General features: G+C 38.9%; 1 pseudogene; it reads right to left on the bottom strand.

Moving 5' to 3' along the window:
• Positions 1-1619: 1619 nt before the first annotated feature.
• Positions 1620-2566, bottom strand: LOC113906033 (annotated as a pseudogene).
• Positions 2567-22214: the final 19648 nt, after the last annotated feature.

Raw genomic sequence — 22214 nt, 5'->3', positions numbered from 1 at the left:
TCAATGTTAGAACTTTGGTTTTACTTTAGTCTTGTTTAGCCTCCCAGGCTATCATCCTTTCTGCTCTGGGAGCTCTTTAACTGTATCTGAAGTTTCTTTGGTAAACGTGTGGTTTTGAAGCAACCTCCCCTGAATCCAGTGTGCTACCCAGAAGGGGCACTAGGTTCCTTTTGAAAGATTCACTGACCTTTAAACCCTTCTCACATCGCCAATCTGAGGTTTAGCCCTTACTCTGCAGTTTACTATAGAAGCTTTCTGCTGTGCTTTTAACTATTTAAATTATACTTTTGGAATTATTTAAAAAAAAATAGCAACAACAAAGATGTTCTCTTTACTTGAGTTTTATCTTTGGCAATTGACAGTCATGATTTCCAAGATTGATTTCTCTGCAGCTATGCTCCCTGACTCCGAAAGAAGTTGATTTAAGAACTTGAAAATCAGGATTGTAATTCATTGCTTCTTTTAAGAATTTGTACAATTTACCTCCACTTAGAACACCTTGTTGCTGCTTTAACAATGGCATATATTAAAGGCATATATTAAAATAGAGGCATATATTAAAATAAAGTTTAATATAAATAATTTAACATGGCAATATTGATGTCTTCACATAAATCTGAAATCTAACAATGAAATGTGTACTAAGATAACTTGGATAAAATAAGCTAAAATGTTTCTGAATAACTTATACAATCATGGTTTTTTTTTGGCCAGTATTTCCAAAAATAGCAAACTGTTCAGCATATTCAGGAATGTTTTTGATTTTGCCCTACAAGAATAGCTCACAATATCACCCACATGGTAGACACCAAATATTTGAATCTAAATTAAAAAAAAAAAAACAAAAAACATTCCAGTTGATGGTTTAAGTGGGTCTTAGATTACATCACTTTACAACCATCCCAACGTAAAACTATATTCCTGACATCTGACAGCAACCACATTTATAACTTGGTTTTACACTACCACTTCCTGTCCCTTCAACCCATTGTAATTTCTTCAAATCCCTAAAATATAAAAGGATCTTAAGCTTTGCTGAGGGAATATAGGGTAATGTCTTCATTTTTGTTTTGATACAGAAAAAGAGAGTATGACTTTCCAAAAGCTGACCCTGATTCCCAGATCTGCATGGCAAATAATGACATCTTTTTGAACAACATGAGAACCAAATAATTACAGAGAGTGACCAACAGTGAATCTAGTGGGGGTCAGAAGCAGAGAGGAATGATTTTTAGCAGACAGGATACAGTTGAGGAACAGCTGCTACATGGAATGATGTGGGGATGGACAAGAAACTTCCTTTACCACCTCCCTTTTTCTGTCTCCACAATGTATAAAACAGAAGCATTTTTGAAAGCAGTGGCTAAATCTTATTATCAGTAAAATAGAAACTATCCAGGCCAAAACTATCAAGTGTCACATATGCAAATAGTAGCAATTTGTTAAAAATGTGCATTATAATCTTTTAAACCTTTTATCTTACTTATAAATTATATGAAAAATAGAACACATGTGCAACGTCATTTTGCTCATACAAAAATGGTAAAATTAACCTATCAAAGATAATAAAAACAACATATCGGCATGTGGCATAGTTCCAAGACAGTCAGTGTTACAAGTTACATTCTAATGTATATTAGAGACAGAAAATAACATTTTTCAAAAGCTTTCCTCAAGGCATTTTTTACCTCTTCGTTCCTCAGGCTGTAGATCATGGGATTCAACATAGGAATGACTATTGTGTAGAAGACAGAGGCCATTTTGTCAGTGTCAAGGGAATGGTTTGATTTGGGCTGCAGATGCATGAAGATCAGAGTCCCGTAGAATACAGTGACAGCAGTCAGATGAGAACCACAGGTTGAGAATGCTTTGCGCCTCCCTTCTGCAGATTGGATTCTCAGAATGGCAGCCACAATGTATAGGTAAGAAATAAGGACCGTGGTCAAAGAGCTGATCATGTTGAATCCAGCAAAGATAAAAATCAAGATCTCTTTGAGGCTGGTGTCTGAGCATGCAAGGGCCATCAAAGGGACATCATCACTTAATAGCATTGGGGCCACAGTAAATCAATCAAAAAGTAACAACTGTGTGGAGGAAAGCAACAGAAAAGCTGTATCAGTAAGAGCCTTCGACCAGTTGCATGCACACCTTTTGGGACATGATCACCATGTAGAGAAGAGGATTGCAGATGGCCACATAGCAGTCATGCCATTACTGCAAGAAGGAACATCTCTAAAACCAAGAACTTTAGGAAAAAGCCCAGCTGTGTCGCACATGCATAGAGAGATATGGACCTGTTCTTGGTCAGGAGGGTCTCCAGGAACTTTGGGGCTATTGATGAAGAGTAACAGAAGTCCACAAAGGCCAGATTACTGAGAAAAAAAAAATACATGGGTGTGTGAAGGTGAGGATCCAATAGGATTATGGAAATCAGGCCAATGTTTCCCACCAGAGTCAGAGAATATACCACTAAAATGAGAAGAAAGAGAAGGATTTCAATCTCTCTCTGCACTGAAAAACCCAAAAGAATGAATTCCATCACCCTGGTAATATTCTCTTCAATCATTTGTTCTAGTCTCTGAACTGTGGGAAAGACACAAGGTAAAGACAGATAAGTTATCAGGAGCGAGGAATTGTCATCAGATGCCAAAATGTGCATGTTTTAACTTGAGAAATTATTGCTCATTTAGCAGAATATCAGAACAAATAAATATATCCCCTCTTAAACTCTCCTGTTTGACTATTTATAATTTTCTGAAGCCAAAAATTGAGGTTTAATAAAAATAATGTTTATAAAAACATGGGATATTTTAGGTTTAGATTATTTTTAGTTATATTAAATAATGGAGAGAATAAAGATGTTGTTAAATATCCTGCTCCCAATATTTACTTCTCAGTGGAGTAAAATTTTAATATGTAATACTTTATCTGTTTTAACAGACATATATTTTATTTTTTAAAATGTACATTATGCTAAATATAATAATACAAAGCTAAACAGGATAGTCAATGGATGGAAAAATGGAGGCAATTAAATACTCCTATTTGTGAATTAGCCAAGTTTTGGATTCCTTTTCAAATGCTACTTTCTAAAAGTGATAACGTACACTTGTAGTTAGAGTTAGAATACACATATGTTAAAAAGTAGAGTTCTTGATAATCATTTACTCAATGGACATACGTTTGAGCAATCTCCAGGGGATAGTGAAGGACAGGGAAGGCTGGCATGCTGCAGCCCATGGGGTCACAAAGAGCCAGACATGACTGAGTGAGTGAACAATAACAAATAGTTTTACATTAATTATTTTCAACACTTATAATCAGGAATGCTTTCTAAATTATCTGGTAAATTTTTAGTGTAACAATAGAATGCACTCCTGCTTTTGAAAGGTAGCCATCTCTTTGACAAGAGAAATAGCAATTATATGGAAATGGTATTCCTATCATAATGTTCAACTTGCATGATGTGGTTTTTGAGAGTTCTATGCCTCATTTCACTTCTGAGGCAAAGGAAGATAACCAGCTAATTTTAATTTTAGGAGTAAAGTTAAAAAGAAAAAATTTTCACCATAGCAAATTAAAATGAAGTGTGCAAAATAGAAAGAATAACCCCTTACTTTTCCCCTAAACATTTCACCCAAAGGTAAGTTTTGTTTCTTGTTGTTGTTCTTTAACAAGTTACTGTGAGTAGTCAGAAAATGTGTCCTTTTAGCTTTTCCTCCTCTTTCTATTGACTCAGCTTAATGCAATGACTTGTACCTAATGTGTTTTCCAGAAAAAAAATAATACACATGCACCTATGTGTATATACTTGTGTGTGTTAAGTCACTTCAGTTGTGTCTGACTCTTTGTGACACTATGAATTGTAGTCTGCAAAGGTCCTCTGTCCACAGAATTCTCCAGGCAAGAATACTTTGGTGGGTTGTTGTACCCTCTTCCAGGGAATCTTCCCAGCCCAGGAATCGAACCTGCATCTCCTTTGGCTCCTGAACTGCAAGCAGATGCTTTACTGCTGAGCCACTAGAGAAGCCTATATGTGTATGTATGTATATATATATATATATAAATTTGCCTGCAATGCAGGAGACCCAGGTTCGATTCCTGTGTTGGGAAGAGCCCCTAAGAGAAGGAAATGTCAACCCACTCCAGTATTCTTGCCTGGAGAATCCAATGGACAGAGGAGCCTGGTGGGCTATAGTCCATAGGGTCGCAAGAGTCAGACACGACTTACCAACTAAACCACTACCACATACATATATACATACATATGCATATATACAAACACACACATACTTACACATAAGTACATATATATTACATGAAAACTGTTTTCCCCCATTCATTTATTTTCTTCTTGCTGGAGGCAAAACCTAGCTTGTGAAAGGTGTTGTTTTAACTAACTTATCTTCCTGAACAGACATCTTAACAGAGCTACTGGCACTACAGATCACCATTCTGGCAAAAGAATGGAAAAAATGGTAAAATATTGATCTGAACATCATTTGCCCATTTCCATTATGGTAATATAATAACTCTGGTCTCACTTTGGTCTTCCATGATAAATATCAATTTGGATATTTTAGAGGTAATTAACAGATATTTTGATACTGAGTTACTTTTCATTGAGCATACATTGAAATCAGGCTTATTTTTTGTATATTTCTTCTTTGTAATAAAAGGAAAAAGATGCCAAACTCACACAGCCTCATCAATTTAAAAAAAAAACAAAACTTCCCTATTTTGTGAATTACTTTCAGCCACAAATGTCTCTTTTTTACATTTTTTTAAACCATCAAAAGTTTCCCCTGAGAGAAAGACAACACTCACACATACAAATGCTCTTCTTCCTTAGGAATTGGCTTCTACAGTTTCATCAATAAAGTGTTTTCTTCTAAAGGAAACCCAAGTCTTGGGCAGAAGTAAAAGAGGATATTTTATTTGGCATGGGCCAAGACAGATATTTCATTATTGTGTATACATGTCAGCTTCATCCAGCTGGGGAAGAGTTAGGCAGGGCCATCTACTTTCCTTTAAATTGTGAAAAGTTTAGAGGCTTGGGAAAGGAGGGTTATGGAAATGACCGACAGTACCTCTTAACCTACTTGGTTGTAGAAGAAATCTTCCCCTGAAACTTGAAATACCCAGGGTACCTGAATGTGTGAAGTAGGCCTTTATAAAGTGCAGTCCCTATTCCCTGGGGACTTAATTCCTACTATTCCCCAGACGTGACTGCACCAGGTTCACTGACCCTCCAGGGTGCAACTATGATTAGAAAGCTTCAATTAGGAAAAAAAAAAAAGCCTATAAAGACAAAGGTAACAATAGGTCTTATTTTAAACTAGAATGCTGTGAAGTAATTAGCCTTCAATCAAAATTATTAAATTAATTAAAAAATAAAAAAATAAACTATAACAATGTAATCATGAAATCACTAATCCTTGATTCAGTTCAGTTCAGTCACTCAGTCATGTCCAACTCTTTGCAGCCCCATGGACTGCAGGATGCCAGGATTCCCTATCCATCACCAACTCCTGAAGCTTACTCAAACTCATGTCTATCACTTCAGTAATGCCATCCAAACATCCAATACTCTGTCAGTCCCTTCTCCTCTCGCCTTCAATTTCTCCCAGCATGAGGGTCTTTTCTAGTGAGTCAGGTCTTAGCATCAAGTGGCCAAAGTACTGGAGTTTCAGCTTCACCATCGGTCCTTCCAATGAATATTCAGGACTGATTTACTTTTTGGATAGACTGGTTGGATCTCCTTGCTGTCCAAGTTCAAAAGCATCAATTCTTCTGCACTCAGCTTTCTTTATATTCCAATTCTCACATTCATGTAAGACTACTGGAAAAACCATAGCTTTGACTAGAAGGACCTTTGTTGGCAAAATAATGTCTCTGCTTTTTAGTAGGGTGTCTAAGGCAATGGCACCCCACTCCAGTACTGTTGCCCGCAAAATCCCATGGATAGGGGAGCCTGGTAGGCTGCAGTACACGGGGTCGCTAAGAGTCAGACATGACTGAGCGACTTCACTTTCACTTTCCACTTTCATGCATTGGAGAAGGAAATGGCAACCCACTCCAGTGTTCTTGCCTGGAGAATCCCATGGACGGAGAAGCCTGGCAGGCTGCAGTCCATGGGGTCGCACAGAGTCGGACACGACTGAAGCGACTTAGCAGCAGCAGCAGCAGGTTGATAATATCTTTTCTTCCAAGGAGCAAGGGCCTTTTAATTTCACGGCTGCAGTCACCATCTGCACTGATTTTGGTGCCCCCCAAATAAAGTCTCTCACTGTTTCCATTGTTTCCCCATCTATTTGCATGAAGTGATTGGACCGGATGCCATATATAAACCTTAAGTTGTTTTCTTTATTCTTTGCTACGTGTAGACCTAAGAACAATAAATATCCTCAATCTACATCATGAGTTCAGTTCAGTTCAGTTCAGTCGCTCAGTCGTGTCCGACTCTTCATGACCCCGTGAATCGCAGCACACCAGGCCTCCCTGTCCATCACCAACTCCCGGAGTTCACCCAGACTCACGTCCATCGAGTCAGTGATGCCATCCAGCCATCTCATCCTCTGTCGTCCCCTTCTCCTCTTGCCCCCAATCCCTCCCAGCATCAGAGTCTTTTCCAATGAGTCAGCTCTTCACATGAGGTGGCCAAAGTCCTGGAGTTTCAGCTTAAGCATCATTACTTCCAAAGAAATCCCAGGGCTGATCTCCTTTAGAACGGACTGGTTGGAGCTCCTTGCAGTCCAAGGGACTCTCAAGAGTCTTCTCCAGCACCACAGTTAAAAAGCATCAATTCTTATTCTTATTTTTTTTTTTTTTTTTGGAGTTTTCCATTTTTAATATTTGGTTAAACAAAATACATCTTTTGTAAACAAACCCAGCACAAGGCCAACAAAAAGGAATAAAAGCAAGAAAAAACAAAAAGCCTAGGGTTGCCCCTTACTGGGCATCAGGGTCAGGCCTGCCCACTTCCTTAAAGGAAGTGGGGCTTTCTGCCCTTGGGCATCAGCATAGGTCCCTGTTCCTAAGCACCAGAATTGGATATGAATAGAGGAACCAGCCCTGAAATGGTTAAGCGTCTTTGCATATCCCATTGGCTTATGGACTCCAAGTGCATGAGGACTCCTTTGAAGTGCTGTCTGCACAGGCCCAAGCAGACTGGTGGTGAGGAGTTTCCTCCTCCTCCCAGGAGATGGCTTACATCACTGACCGTGCCAATGGACCCAAGGTCCTGCTTGTGACAGTCAGCAAGGTTGGCTGTAACTTCTGGCTGGTGGTGGTTGGAATGTCATTGTGCAGGGGTGACGAGCTCCCTGTGGTGCCAAGCAGGTCTGGTGTAGAAAATGGTGCAGAAGAGACTGCGGCCACTTGCTGAGAGGGTGAAACGCAGTAGTTGCTTGGTGGCCTCTGTTACTCAGCATTAAAAAATAAGAATTGATGCTTATTAAAAGCATCAATATATATATATATATATTTTTCCCCTTTTGTGAAGATTTGCTGACCAGTATGATATTAGTTTTAAAAAAGATGTATTAGTATTTCAAACCACAAGCTGAAACAGCTACTTACAGACTTTTAGTGATTTTTATCTTTTTACTAAGAAAACTAATTATATAATCAGGTTTTTTTACTATGGAAATTTTCAAACCTATACAAAATTACAAGATTTGATACAACAATTTCCTCCATAAAAAGTACAAAAGAGACACTGATGTATAGAACAGTCTTTTGGACTCTGTGGGAGAGAGAGAGGGTGGGATGATTTGGGAGAATGGCACTGAAACATGTATAATATCATATATGAAATGAATCGCCAGTCCAGGTTCGATGCATGATACTGGATGCTTGGGGCTGGTGCACTGGGATGACCCAGAGGGATGGTATGGGGAGGGAGGAGGGAGGAGGGTTCAGAATGGGGAACACGTGTATACCTGTGGCAGATTCATGTTGATATATGGCAAAACCAATACAATATTGTAAAGTCAAAAAATAAAATAAAATTTAAAAAAATAAATAAAAAAGGAAATCTGAGAAAAAAAAAAAAAACAACTGCCAGCTTTAACATGTCTGTTCATTGTCAGATAGGTTCCATCCATACCTCTTGTTCAGTGGCTCTGTTCATCTGTAGGTCCATTCATGTTGCTGCAAATGGCATTATTTCATTTTTTCTTTATGGCTCAGTAGTAGTATTCTACTGTATATATTTTAATTGTAAGGACATATAGGATGGATAAACAACAAGGTCCCACTGTATAGCCCAGTGAACTATATTCAATATTCTGTGATAAACCATAATAGAAATGAACATGAAGAATATATATGCATATACATATAATGCATGTTCAGTCACTCAGTCATGTCCACCTCATTGAGACCCCATGAACTGTAAGCCTTCCAGGCATAATATATACATATATGTATACACAGAGATATGAATTGCCGGGGACCAGCCCCGGCTGATCCAGGGTATTCGAAGGAGAGACGGCGTAGGCGAAGATCAGGAAACAATTGCTTAATTAAATGTTAATTAAGGATATAAAGAGGAATAGGATGAGGATAGCTCAGTAAAATTCAGTGAAGAAAAGAGGCTGAAATAAGGATAGCTCAGTGAGGAAATTCAGTGGAGAAAAGAGGCTGAATAATTCAGCCAGAAGGTAAGAGAAAGAACGACATGGGGAGACCAAGTTTCGGTGAACAAGGCCTGTACTTTATTTTCCAAAGTAGTTTTTATACCTTAAGTTATGCATAGAGGATAATGGGGGAAGGGGTAGAGTCAGGCAGCAAGCCAGGCTTTCTTCCTGCAAACTTATCATATGCAAAAGCTTAGGTGATTTGCATCATCTTCTGGCGTGGAGGCCTGTTAACATTTTAAGACCTTTTCTTCAGAAAACTTATTTTTCTCTAAAGGTGATTGGTCAGGAGCCACCCTCCAAAAGCATTAGATAAAGTTGCATTCCTACAGAGCAAAGGTGTGGTGGGCTATAACAAGAAAAAGAATTAACTCAAGGGTCCCAGGTTACAAACATTAAAGCTACTACTTACACCAATTATATTAATCAATACACTGCCAGGGACACAGCAGGTAAGGGATATGGAAACTTAGCAGCAAACATTGGCCCAACAAGTGAAAATCCCTTCACCAATACAATTTCTAATCAATCTTTTAACTACTCAAAAGAATCTGTGTTTAGACAGTTTAGAACATCTCCTGCCTCTCACAGTTGGGAGGCTCTGAACAATCACATGAGGCCGGAAAAACCTATTCAGGCAGGCTAGAGGATTTCCAAAGGAGTTTGTAGGTTAAACACTGTCACACCCAGGAATTATTAACTGGAGCTGTAAGCTAACTTTTTTCAGAGAGGTAGTGGGGGACAGCCCCCCGTAAAGTCAGAGGTGTAGGTGAAAGCACAAAGCAGAAAGTAGGCAGACTCTGGTTTTGGGGGTAGATTGCTCGAGAATTTCCAGGGAGACTCCTGAGGCTTGATCCCGCCTTTGCGTATGCCAAGCCTCCTTCCTCATGACCTTTGCCAGAGGCGGAGCTCGCTCCCCGCATCTCCCCCTTTTTTATTTCTTAAAACAGCCAGAGGCAGCTCAGTCTCGAGCTTTTGAATGCTCTGCCGAAGAATCCTGACAATACAAGGAAGAATGATTATGAGAAGCAAAATTAGAACTAAAGATATTAGACCGAATGTTTTTTCCAGAAATAAAAGTTAGAGAAGGTGAGAAAAAAGTCATTAGCTGCTCCAGCGGTGGTAAAATCCAGTTGAGAGTGTTCCAGGGTCTGTATTTGATTATGAAATTTCCCTAAGTCCAGGCCAATGTCAGAGCTGTTCCAAACACCTGAGATACGATTTTTGATTTTTTCCCATTCATAATCTGTCTCGTTTACCTTTAAAGATGTCACGCATATCCACCAGTAATCAGCGTGGCAAGACAGAGCCATTTTCACTTTTAAAGCCTGTAACTCAGTCCCAATATGCATTATTGCCTCTTTTAAGGCCTCTACTCTCATCTCCAATTTTCTATCTATAACTTCCTGTGTTGCTAGAGTTAAAGAAACATTTTTAGACATGGTATCAATATATTGGGCAGTATGCACTTGTTGAGTCCATGATATTGCTGCCACAGTAACAGAAGCAATTGCTGCTATTAAAGCTGATATTCCTAAAATAAGTAAAGCCCACAAATCGTCGTGATCACATTAAATCTTGTAGTTGTTGTAACATAGCAAGACTATAGTTAACATATCAATAAGTGGTTACATCATAAGATAAGGTGGACGTTGTAACACTACAAAGGAGCAAACATTATATTGAGGGTTTAAACAAGATGAGAGCATGCATTGTTCACAAGTCACTACATTGGGTCCACCAGTGAAAGTCACATGTACATTAAGTTTTCCAGAATCATTGGTAAAGAGAAAAACATAAGGAGAGGGTAGACAAGCCAAAACAGAATAAGTAGAATTATTTTCTGGTTGGAGTTCGCACTGCAGCAGCCCCGTCGGTCCCGCCGGGATCTCGATGTTTATCTTGCCTCCCCTTCCAGCGGGCTCCTCTTTTGTGATCGAAGCAATGGGGGAACTGGATGTCTGGGGGTCTGCAACATGGTGAATCAACCTGTCTTGGATCTAAATTGGAGAAATCTGCATCCTGTGGAAAAATACAAGCACATCCTCGATCGCTAGTTAATAATGGCTCAGGACCCTTCCATTGTCCTGAGAGGAGGTCCTTCCATTTGAGTAATGGTTTTGCATTTAATTGCTCCAGGCACCAATGACGAAGCATTGCAGTAGTCCAGCCAGATCTGTATTTAGAATATTTATTACGAAAAGAGCAAGTTGCAAGATTTGATGGGGAGAACTATACTTAAACTCCCCTTCTTTTAGTTTTTGAATTTGGATTTTTAATGTTTGATGTGCTCTTTCAACAATGGCCTGTCCCTGGGGATTATAAGAGATGCCTGTATTATGTTTAATTTGAAACTTTATACAAAATTCCTGAAAAGACTTAGACGCAGGAGCGTTGTCAGTTTTCAGAGCTTTTAGCAGGCTCAAATATGAAAAACAAGTAAAGAAATGTTGTATTACATCTTTAACTGCCTCTCTGGTACGAGCAGTTGCAATAATAAAATGAGAAAAGGTATCTACAGTTACATGAACAAAGGACAGTTTTCCAAATGAAGAGACATGAGTTACATCCATTTGCCAGAGTACGTTAGGTTTGAGACCGCGAGGATTAACTCCCATAGGTAGACTATTATAAACAGTGGGGCAATATAAGCAAGAACGCACAATCTCTCGAGCAGCCTCTCTGGGAATTTGGAATTGATATCTTAAGGCAGTAGCATATTGATGATGAAGTAAGTGAGAGGCTCTGGCCTCCTCAATCACAGTAGCCACTGTATTTCTGGTTAACAAGTTAGCCAAATCATTAAAGGCATTTTAAGGGCCGGGCAATCTGGAATGAGCCCGAATGTGTCCAATGAAAAATATTTTATTTCTTTTCCAAATTTGTTGCTGTAATTTACTTAACAAATGAAATATGGTAGTTTTACCTTCAGGCAAAACCGCAGTTTGAATGTGTGGAAACAACCTGACAATATACTGAGAATCAGAATAAAGGTTAAATTCCTCATCTGCAAACATAGCAAAAGCCTCTATGACTGCTGTTATTTCAGCTCTTTGAGATGAAGTTTCCCGTGTTTCTAAAACCTTTTGGTGATTTTTAGTGACTATGGAGGCTTTATCATTTGCTGACCCGTCAGTAAAAACTATTTGAGCATTTGGAATAGGAGATTGTTTACATCTGACAGGAAAAATAACTGGATGTCTGGATATAAAATTTAGCAAAACATGCGAAGGTAAATTATGCAAAAATTTTGACCAAAATAGTTTCCTATAGCAATCTGCCAATTTTTATCAAACATTAGAAGAGCAACAAGTTGTTCCTTATTATATGGAATTACAATTTCTGATGGCTGTTTACCAAATAATTCAATGTTCCACTTTTTTCCTTTAATATCAAAGTAGCTATCAATCCTGAATAAGAAGCCACTACCTTTTTAGTTTGAGCGGGAAGATGGACCCACTCTAGGGGGCCGTTTTGCTATAAAACCACAATTTTTTGTCTGGGCACCCCAGTTACACCTATGGGGGTTTTATGGCAAAGGAATTTTCAAGCAGTTGTCAATTTAATTTTTAAAATTTACATTTTAACAATATAAATTTAGAGATATGTTAATTTAGGTCTAATGTTTAGTTTAGGTCTCTATAAATTTAAATAATAAATGTATAACCTCCTTATCTCATTTTAGTATACAGATATACCTAAATGCAAAATGTATTTATATATGGCAACAAGTATAAACTTATTGACATACAATATATATAAATCAATATACTTGAATTAATCTTATAATTAATATATTAATTCATATATATTACAGCAATATAACACGCACACAGCCAGTACCAACCAACACAAACCAATGTACTGTAATAATACATGTCACACATATATAATATAATTATACAGCATACAGAACATATATCATCACAGCACATCAATCCATACCAATTAATATCAGCCACACACATTATATTACTGCAATATACATTTAATTATACAGTATATATATAATACATATATTGATTTATATACAAATTAAGTAAGTATAGATCTATAAATAGAATTAGGTATACCTTTATTATATTTTATTTACACCCATACCTAATTAGGCAAACTGTAGTTAGGCAAATATATTTATATTACGTATTTATAACAATATATAAAGTATTGTTAATTGTACCACCTGTTGATAACTAAGAAATTGAGAAAACCCTTCTCTGAGTATCTCCTATTTGAGACAGCACGTCCCTCCCCCATAGGGTAAAGGGGAGCATAGGAACTACATACGGTTGGAAAGTTCCACAGGTATCCTCAAACTGCCAATCTAACATTTTTGAACTTTTAACGACTGTGGGGGCTTGAGGGCAAATGAAACAAAATTTGACCCCTGAAATCTATGAGGGCAACTTGCCAATTATCACTCTTTCGTAAAAGACTTGCAGTTGATCCTTATTGAGTGAAATTATTATATTTGCTACTTCTTTTCTAAAAAGTTCCACACTTCTTTTTTCCTCCTTTTATAATTAATTGTGCCACTGAGCTGGGATAAGATAAAACTATTTTTCTTGGGGTCACTGGTAGATGGAACCAATGGGCCTTTTTGTCACAAGCATCCTGTAGGTGTATGTTTTGTGGGAAGAATAATTTAATCTCATTTTTTGGTAGTATTAATCCTAATTAACTGATCATTTAAAGTCTCATACACTTCAACAAGAGCTAACTCTGTCTCATTAGTCAACTTTCTCTTAGAACTGGAATTAGGATCAATTTTTAAGCAATTAAACAAAGGCTTTAAATCTGCAGTAGTCAGTTTTAAATGTGGGCATATCCAATTAATGTCCCCTAATAATTTTTGGAAATCATTTAAAGTTAGTAAACAATCTCTCCGCAGCTTCAAAGGGGCATCATCAGTTTTCAAAAGTTTTGGCAGACCTAAATATGAGAAGCAAGTAAAGAGGTATTGCACAACATGTATATAGGCTTCTCCAGTTATCGTTTTGTAACCTAAATCTGATCTATAGCTTTTTAGATGACAAGCAACCATCTAATATTTGCTTGAATACTTCCAGCAACGGGGAACTCACTACTCTTCAAGGTTTTAAACTCTCCCTCACCTTTTTCTCTACAGCATTCCCACCCCGCATACCAGTTTCTCTAATCTCAACTCATTTTCAGTAGTATGTGTTGGCCAGGAGCTGGGTCAGTCTTTCCCAGAAATGTTAAGAGACGTCTGTTCCTGTGTCTAATAGCCCTGACATTTTATTTTCTTGAATTAAAAGATCTTTTAAAGGCCTTGGAGCTGTAATTCCCTGCACCCAAAAAGCTAGATCACTAAATCTAAATGCTCTGTGGCTCTTAGCTTGAGAAGTCAAGGTTTTTCTTGTCTGATAGTAAGGTAAAAGCAAAAACTGTGTTATTCTTTGACCTTTATTAATTTGCACAGTTTTGGTAAGCAGCGAGATCAAAACTATAATGTCTCCAATATAATCAGAATCTACCACACCATACACCACCGAAATTTCTTGAAAAGAAAGCGAGCTACACCCTAGCACAAGTCCTACAATGCCCTCAGGCAGGGGGCCAGCCACTCCCCTTGGAATCCGAGCAACCGAAAGTCCGGGGTTAAAATTGTTGCTAAACCCCTTACCGGTCCGCTTTTTTCTTAGCCTGGGTGAGACCCCCCTGAGGGGGTTTTCTCCAAAGAGCACTGCATAATGTGCACGCAGTCTGTTTTAAAATCTCCACTGTTCAAAAAACTTTTTATCTTCCTCAGGCTTAGGCAACACTTTGAGAGGCTTTGGGGGCAAAGTGGGGAACTCTTGGGCCCTGGAAGGCGCAAACGGAGGCGGCAGCAATGGCCTTAAATCAGAAAGTGGTGGATAAGTTTTTTTTTTTTTAAGGTTTGCGCAGGGGCGGTGGGGGGGAGGGGGAGCTCGCCAGGGCACCTGGTCACAGCGTCTCTGACAGTCTCTCTCTCTCTCTCTCTCTTCTTCCTGCTTTTCTCACTTTTTTCTCCCCCTTCCTTTTTCGCTACCCTTCTCTTTCTTTTGTTTCTTTCCCTTTACCCTCTTCTCTTCCCTAATCTTTTTTTTCTTTCTCCCTATCTTTTTCTCTGTTATCTCCTTTTTTAACTTTCTTTCTCTATCTTGCTGTGTTCCCTGATTCCTTCCTTCTCCGTTCCTCTCCTTTTCACTCTAGCTCTTTCTCTATCTTTAGATCTTTCTCTATTTTCTTTCCTTTTTTATTTTTCACTTTTTTTTTTCTTTTTTGTTTTTCTTTTTTTTTTTGCTTGGGTGAGGCCCCCCTGAGGGGGTTTTCTGCAAGGAGCAGGCTCTGTATATTGTGTATTTTTTAAAAAAAAGCTCCTTTGTTTAAAAGAAATCTTTTTTATCTTTTTAAGCCTTATGCAATGCTCTGGGAGACTTTGGATGTAAACTGGGGAATTTTTAGGCCCTGGGAGGTGCAAGCAGAGGTGGAGTAGTCGCCTTAAAACAGGAATTGTTGGATAAATTTTTAAAGGTTTGTGTAGAGGGGGAGGGGGCTCTCCAGGGCGCCCAGCCGCAGCGTCCTGTAAGCCCTCTCCTTCCTCCGGAGGTAGAGCACAGTCTCCCTCCTTTTCTTCGTCAATGGCAGAAAATATGATCTGCGCAGAAGGTGGAGACCCACTACCATCCACCGCTATAGCCTCTCCCATAGGCTATCCCACAGCCTCATGACGAGGGTCCAGAACATTTTTAATCATATTTATAGGATACGTTTTTAGTTGTTTTTTACCTTCACCCAAGTATCTAAATTAACAGTAGCCTCTTTAACAGTTTCAGGATTACTTGTATAAAGAGTTGCCATTCTTAGTTTCGTGTTACCCATGTCAGAAAATTAAGTATAATAGAAGATAAAGCTTTTAGCTTTTAAAAGATCAGGCTCTTCTTTGGCCTTTTAACTTCAGAAACCGTTTTCTCTAAGTCTAACTCTTTTAACATTTTCAACACTTCCCACTCCTCTCGCCCTGTCTATCCTACAGGGGGGTCCGCGGCACCCTTGAGTGGGGTCCTAGCCGTCCCGAACACTGGAAGAACAATAGGGCTGATAACCCAGATTGTTCTGGGGGAGGAACAGTAGGCTGATGGCCCAAACTGTTCCAAGGGAGGAGCAGTAGGGCTGGTCACCCAAACTGCTCCGTGGGGGAACAAGAGGGCTGGTGACCCAGTTGTTCCGAGAACGGGGAGCAATAGGGCTGATGGCTCTGATTGCTTTGGGGAGCTTACCTTCGAAAATCCCTGTCTCGGGTGCCACCTGCCGGGGACCAGCCCCGGCTGATCCAGGGTATTCGAAGGAGAGACGGCGTAGGCGAAGATCAGGAAACAATTGCTTAATTAAATGTTAATTAAGGATATAAAGAGGAATAGGATGAGGATAGCTCAGTAAAATTCAGTGAAGAAAAGAGGCTGAAATAAGGATAGCTCAGTGAGGAAATTCAGTGGAGAAAAGAGGCTGAATAATTCAGCCAGAAGGTAAGAGAAAGAACGACATGGGGAGACCAAGTTTCGGTGAACAAGGCCTGTACTTTATTTTCCAAAGTAGTTTTTATACCTTAAGTTATGCATAGAGGATAATGGGGGAAGGGGTAGAGTCAGGCAGCAAGCCAGGCTTTCTTCCTGCAAACTTATCATATGCAAAAGCTTAGGTGATTTGCATCATCTTCTGGCGTGGAGGCCTGTTAACATTTTAAGACCTTTTCTTCAGAAAACTTATTTTTCTCTAAAGGTGATTGGTCAGGAGCCACCCTCCAAAAGCATTAGATAAAGTTGCATTCCTACAGAGCAAAGGTGTGGTGGGCTATAACAAGAAAAAGAATTAACTCAAGGGTCCCAGGTTACAAACATTAAAGCTACTACTTACACCAATTATATTAATCAATACACTGCCAGGGACACAGCAGGTAAGGGATATGGAAACTTAGCAGCAAACATTGGCCCAACAAGTGAAAATCCCTTCACCAATACAATTTCTAATCAATCTTTTAACTACTCAAAAGAATCTGTGTTTAGACAGTTTAGAACATCTCCTGCCTCTCACAGTTGGGAGGCTCTGAACAATCACATGAGGCCGGAAAAACCTATTCAGGCAGGCTAGAGGATTTCCAAAGGAGTTTGTAGGTTAAACACTGTCACACCCAGGAATTATTAACTGGAGCTGTAAGCTAACTTTTTTCAGAGAGGTAGTGGGGGACAGCCCCCCGTAAAGTCAGAGGTGTAGGTGAAAGCACAAAGCAGAAAGTAGGCAGACTCTGGTTTTGGGGGTAGATTGCTCGAGAATTTCCAGGGAGACTCCTGAGGCTTGATCCCGCCTTTGCGTATGCCAAGCCTCCTTCCTCATGACCTTTGCCAGAGGCGGAGCTCGCTCCCCGCAATGAATCACTTTGCTCTGCAGAAGAAATTAATGTCAACTATCCTTTAATAAAAAATTTTAAAAAATAAAACGTGCCATATACATACATAGGAATATCAGCCTTAAAAAGAAATTCTGCCATATGTGACAACATAAATAAGCCTGGAGGATATTATAAGTAAAATAAGCCAGTTAGAGTAGGATAAATTGCTTATTATTCCACTTACATAATGTATCTAAAATAGTCCTTCAAAGAAATGGTAGAATGGTGGTTGCCAGGATCTGGGAGGAGGGGTCAATAAAAGTTGTTTGGGAAAGAAAAGTATCAGTTATACAAGATGAATAGCTCTAGAGATCTCCTGTACAACACTTTGTCTATAGTTAATAATATCTTACTGTGTACTTAAAAATTAAATTGGGTAGATCTTATGTTAAGTGTCCTTACTACAGATTTAAAAAAACATAGCAAAAGAAAGAAAGAAACAGGAACTTCCTTGGTGGCCCAGTGGTTAAGTATCTGCCTGCCAATGCAGGAGACACAGGCTCTATTCCTGGTCTGGAGAGATCCCATATGTTGTGGAGAAACTGAGCCTGTTCACCACAAACTCACAGACTTCTGAAGCCTGTGGTCCTAGACCCCATGCTCCATAATGAGCACAGCCACTGGGATGAGAAACCCATGCACTGCAATGAAGACCAAAATGAATAAATTAAAAATAACATTAAAAAAATAAATCAAGGAAATCATGGTATCATAAATGACAAGAAGTGAGATAATGTACAACATTTTCAAATTTCAGAGGAATCTAAGAGTTGGCAAAAGTTTATTATGTTTATCAATCTTATAATAATCACACAAGCTAGAAAGGACTGTTGTCAGTGCTGTGGGAAAAAACTGGTTGGAAAGGACTAAGGCTAGGAGAAACCAGAAGCAGTGGATAACTTTTTCAGGAAGTTGGTCTACTGCTGTGAGAACCAAACGTTTTCATGCACAAACATTTTGAAATTGATTTAAAGTTGATTTTCTAGTTTTAAATAAGTGGAGAAAAAATCTGGATTTCATCATTAATGATAACGTTTCCTTTACTGTGCAGATTCACCAAAATAGAGTCTGACACTGTGTTGAAGTGGTTCCATTTTTCAGGTAGTTTTTTGGAGTAAGTATATTTATTATTTTTTTTTATGTTCTGATTTACTTCCCTTTTTAAACAAATATCTTTTGAGTATTCACTATTATCATAGAGTTTACTGAGTCTTTACATACATTAATACATTCAATATTCATTAGAACATAAAACATGTTTTACTTGATTTTACAATTGAGAAAGCTGAGATCTAAAAAAAAAATATGGACATTACCCACATTCCCATAATTTACTCAGAATTTAAATGCTGGTCTTATCCTTTCACAAAACTTGAGTTCTTACTTAAATGAATGAAAGTGTATGATCTTTTTACATTGCTGTCTTTAATATAGCCTTCTTTTGCTTCTGTGGAAATTGTCTGATAGGTATACTTGAAGTATAGTTCCTTCAGGAATACAGATAAGTATATTTTTTTCAAATCCCAAGTATAATTTCTTCAGCTCATCATACTTTAAAAGAAAGAGAAAAGGAGATATTACATCTTTCAGATATCTCTAGAGGTTCAAATTTAAACTCAGAGGGATCTAGAAACTATTAAATGACCCAGACAACTTCGGAATGAGTACATTCAGAGCCAGAATCATGGCTAAGCCAGTGAGTCCCATGAAGTTTGTAGAGTGAATAGTCAACCTTCCACCTGGAACTTAGCTTTCCACTGGAAACCTTTCTGCTTTATGAGCTTCTGTATTAAATGGAATCATAATACTTCTAACATCTTAACTGCATTTCTTACTTTCATACTCTGCATTTCAGTCCTTTCTACAGGATATCTAATTGTACTTCAAATAATTTTAGAAAACTTTTTAGAAATTTGATCTCCTGAAATTTGGCTCAACTACAGTTTTCATGTTTGACTTCTCTAAATATCAGGTTCATACCAGAGCAAAATGGACGTATCTGCCAGTATTGTTACACAGTGGACAGCATGGCTTGATGGATTAGGAATATGGGCTCTGCAGTCAAACAAACCCAGTTACACCCACACTGTACCATCTACTCTCTGTGTTGTTGTTGCTGTTTAGTTGCTAAGTCATTTCCAACCTTTTGCAGCCCCATGGACTGTACCCCACCAAGCTCATCTATGCATGGGATTTCCCAGGCAAGAATACAGGAGTGGGTTTCCATTTCCTTTTCTAGGGGATCTTCCCAACATAGGAATTGAACCTGCATCTCTTGCACTGGCAGGCATATTCTTTACTGCTGAGCCACCAGGGAAGTCCCTACTCTGTGACCACAGCTCTAAGCCTGGGTTTTTTCCATTGCTACTCAGATATGATGGGATAGAAATTTCATCAGAGTGTGTTAGCAAGAAACTATTAAAAGCGAAAGTCACTCAGATGTGTCCAACTCTTTGGGACCCCATGGACTTCACAGTCCATGGAATTCTCCAGGCCAGAATCCTGGAGTGGGTAGCCTTTCCCCTCTTCACAGGATCTTTCCAAACCAGGGATTGAATCCAGGTCTCCTGCATTGCTGGCAGATTCTTTACCAGTTGGGCCACAAAAGAAGCCCAAGAATACTGCAATGGGTAGCCTATCCCTTCTCTAGTGGCTTATCCCAACCCAGAAATTGAACTGGGTTCTCCAGCATTGCAAGTAGACAAACTGAGCTGTGAGGGAAACCCATACCACAGGTGAATTCATGTTTTGCACTGTATAGAGTATCTGTAAGGACAGTCCTCAACTTCAACAGATAAATAATAATAGTATTAATAAATAAAATTTGAAATATGAAGGAGTTGTACACAGTAATGTCTTGAGGCTCCTTTTTTTGTTAATGTTTCATGGTTCCACTATGTGGAAAATAAAGACAGGATCAAAAATAAAACTCAAACAGGCTAACATTGAATTTAGAGAAACTAGTCTTATTTTTCCAGAGCTGTCAAAAATACAATTATTCTGAAGCATTCATCAAGAACTACTATACATACTTCCACAAAACTTCGTTTACAACTGAAGGTAAGTACTTTGGATATTTTAAGCCCCTGAAATATACTGACACATGTTTATGGGAAAAGGTGTTCATCTACATATGCTATGCTATGCTAAGTCACTTCAGTCATGTCCAACTCTGTGTGACCCCATAGACAGCAGCCACCAGGCTCCCCAGTCCCTGGGATTCTCCAGGCAAGAACACTGGAGTGGGTTGCCATTTCCTTCTCCAATGCATGAAAGTGAAAAGTGAAAGCGAAGTTGCTCAGTCGTGTCCGACTCTTAGCGACCCCATGGACTGCAGCCTACCAGGCTCCTCCATCCATGGGATTTTCCAGGCAAAAGTACTGGAGTGGGGTGCCATTGCCTTCTCTGTCATCTACATATAGTACAGAACAAATTATCTCACAGACTACTTAATATTATCTCTCAGAAAAAAAAACTACAAAATGTAGTCAATTTTTGAATTGGAAAATAATGCTAAGGCTCTTTAATTCCTATGCAAATGAAATGACAGTTTCCCATAGATCTGATTAATTACCTTTTAACTTACATAGCGTCAAGTACTTATTTTATAAAAGTAAGTAAGTAAGTCATGCTAAATCATTTTTATATTTTAAAGCTCTGGGGACTTACATAAAATTGAAAAACAGGGAAATAAAAATGTAGTTTCATGTATCTATTATGTATTTTTAACTACTACATGTGTTACCTAATCCAAACTCACTCTGCTTACTGAAAGGCAAGCCAATTAACTATGAGTTTAGGTGTTGACGCAAGGAATATTGATTTTATGCAGAAAGCCAGCAGACAAAGAAGATAGCAGACTGATGTCTCAAAATAATCATCTATTCAGGGTCCAGATGACAGGTTCTTTTATAGAACAGAAATGAGGGGAGGTGAAGTGCCAAGGTCCAGCCCTGGCTGATCCAGGGAGTTTGAAGCAGGGACGGTGTCGGCAAGGATCAGGATACAATAGCTTCAATTAGATATTAATTAGAAATATAAAGAGTAATGGAATGAGGATAGCTTAGTAGGAAAATTCAGTGGAGAAAATAGGCTGAGTAGCTTGGTTTACTCGGGAGACCAACAAAACTTCAAGACAAGAAGCTTGCACCACTTACATAGGCCGCAGGCATCCTTCCGTTCTCCCGAAGGAGAGGAGACACTGAGGTCTCCCCGGTCGGATCTTAGAAGCCCAGGCATAATTAGTAAGCATGGTGGGTTCTGCGCTCCAGATGGAGACTCAGCCAGAGTTTGAGAGAGACAGCGACATGGGGCAACCAGTATTTCGAGGAACTGATACCAATTCTTTATTTTCCATGGTCTACTTTTATACACTGTTATGCAAAAGTCACGTGGGGCCAGCAGTCCTGAGTTTTATCAAAGTCAGGTGCTTCATACAAATGTATACAGAGGTCTTAGGGATGTTACATCATCTTCTGGCCAGGGGGCCTGCTGACAATTTATGACCCTCTCCTTGTGACAGCAGTCAGTCAACCAGGACACTTATTTCTCCAGGGGTGATTATTCTTAAAAAGACTCCACCTTCCGAAGGTACCAGATAAAGTTACATTCCTATAGGGTGAGGGGTGTAGTGGGTATTAATTAAGGAAATAATTTACTTAGCCTAAGGTCTAACGTGATTTATATCAAAGGTTAATACTTATTTCTTCTATATATTCATTAATGTGTGTAAGGGCAGGGGATGTGGAGACTTAGCAGTAAACATTGGCTCAACAAATGAAAAACCCTTCACCAATACAATTTCTAATCAGCTCATTATACTTATACTAATAGTTTTCTAACTTCTCTAAAGAACCTGTTTTTAGAAGGTTTAAAGCATCTCGTGCCTCTCACGGTTGGGAGGCTGTGAGCAATCACATGTGGCCGGACAAGCCTGTCAGGCAGGCTAGAGAACCTTCATAGGAGTTTGTAGGTTAAAACACTCCTATCATGCCCAGGAATTATTATTAAGTGGAGCTCTAAGTTGACTCCTTCTCCGAAAGAGGTGGTGGGGGACAGCCCCCTGTAAAGTCAGAGGTGTAGGTGAGAGCACAAAATAGTAAAGTAGGCAGGCTCTGGTTATGGGGGTAGATGCTCGAGGA

The sequence above is a fragment of the Bos indicus x Bos taurus genome, chromosome 15, assembly GCF_003369695.1.
Source record: "Bos indicus x Bos taurus breed Angus x Brahman F1 hybrid chromosome 15, Bos_hybrid_MaternalHap_v2.0, whole genome shotgun sequence".
In the NCBI taxonomy this organism is placed as follows: Eukaryota; Metazoa; Chordata; class Mammalia; order Artiodactyla; family Bovidae; genus Bos; species Bos indicus x Bos taurus.
Note: the sequence above shows the minus strand (reverse complement) of the source record. Positions and strands in the feature narration are given on the sequence as shown.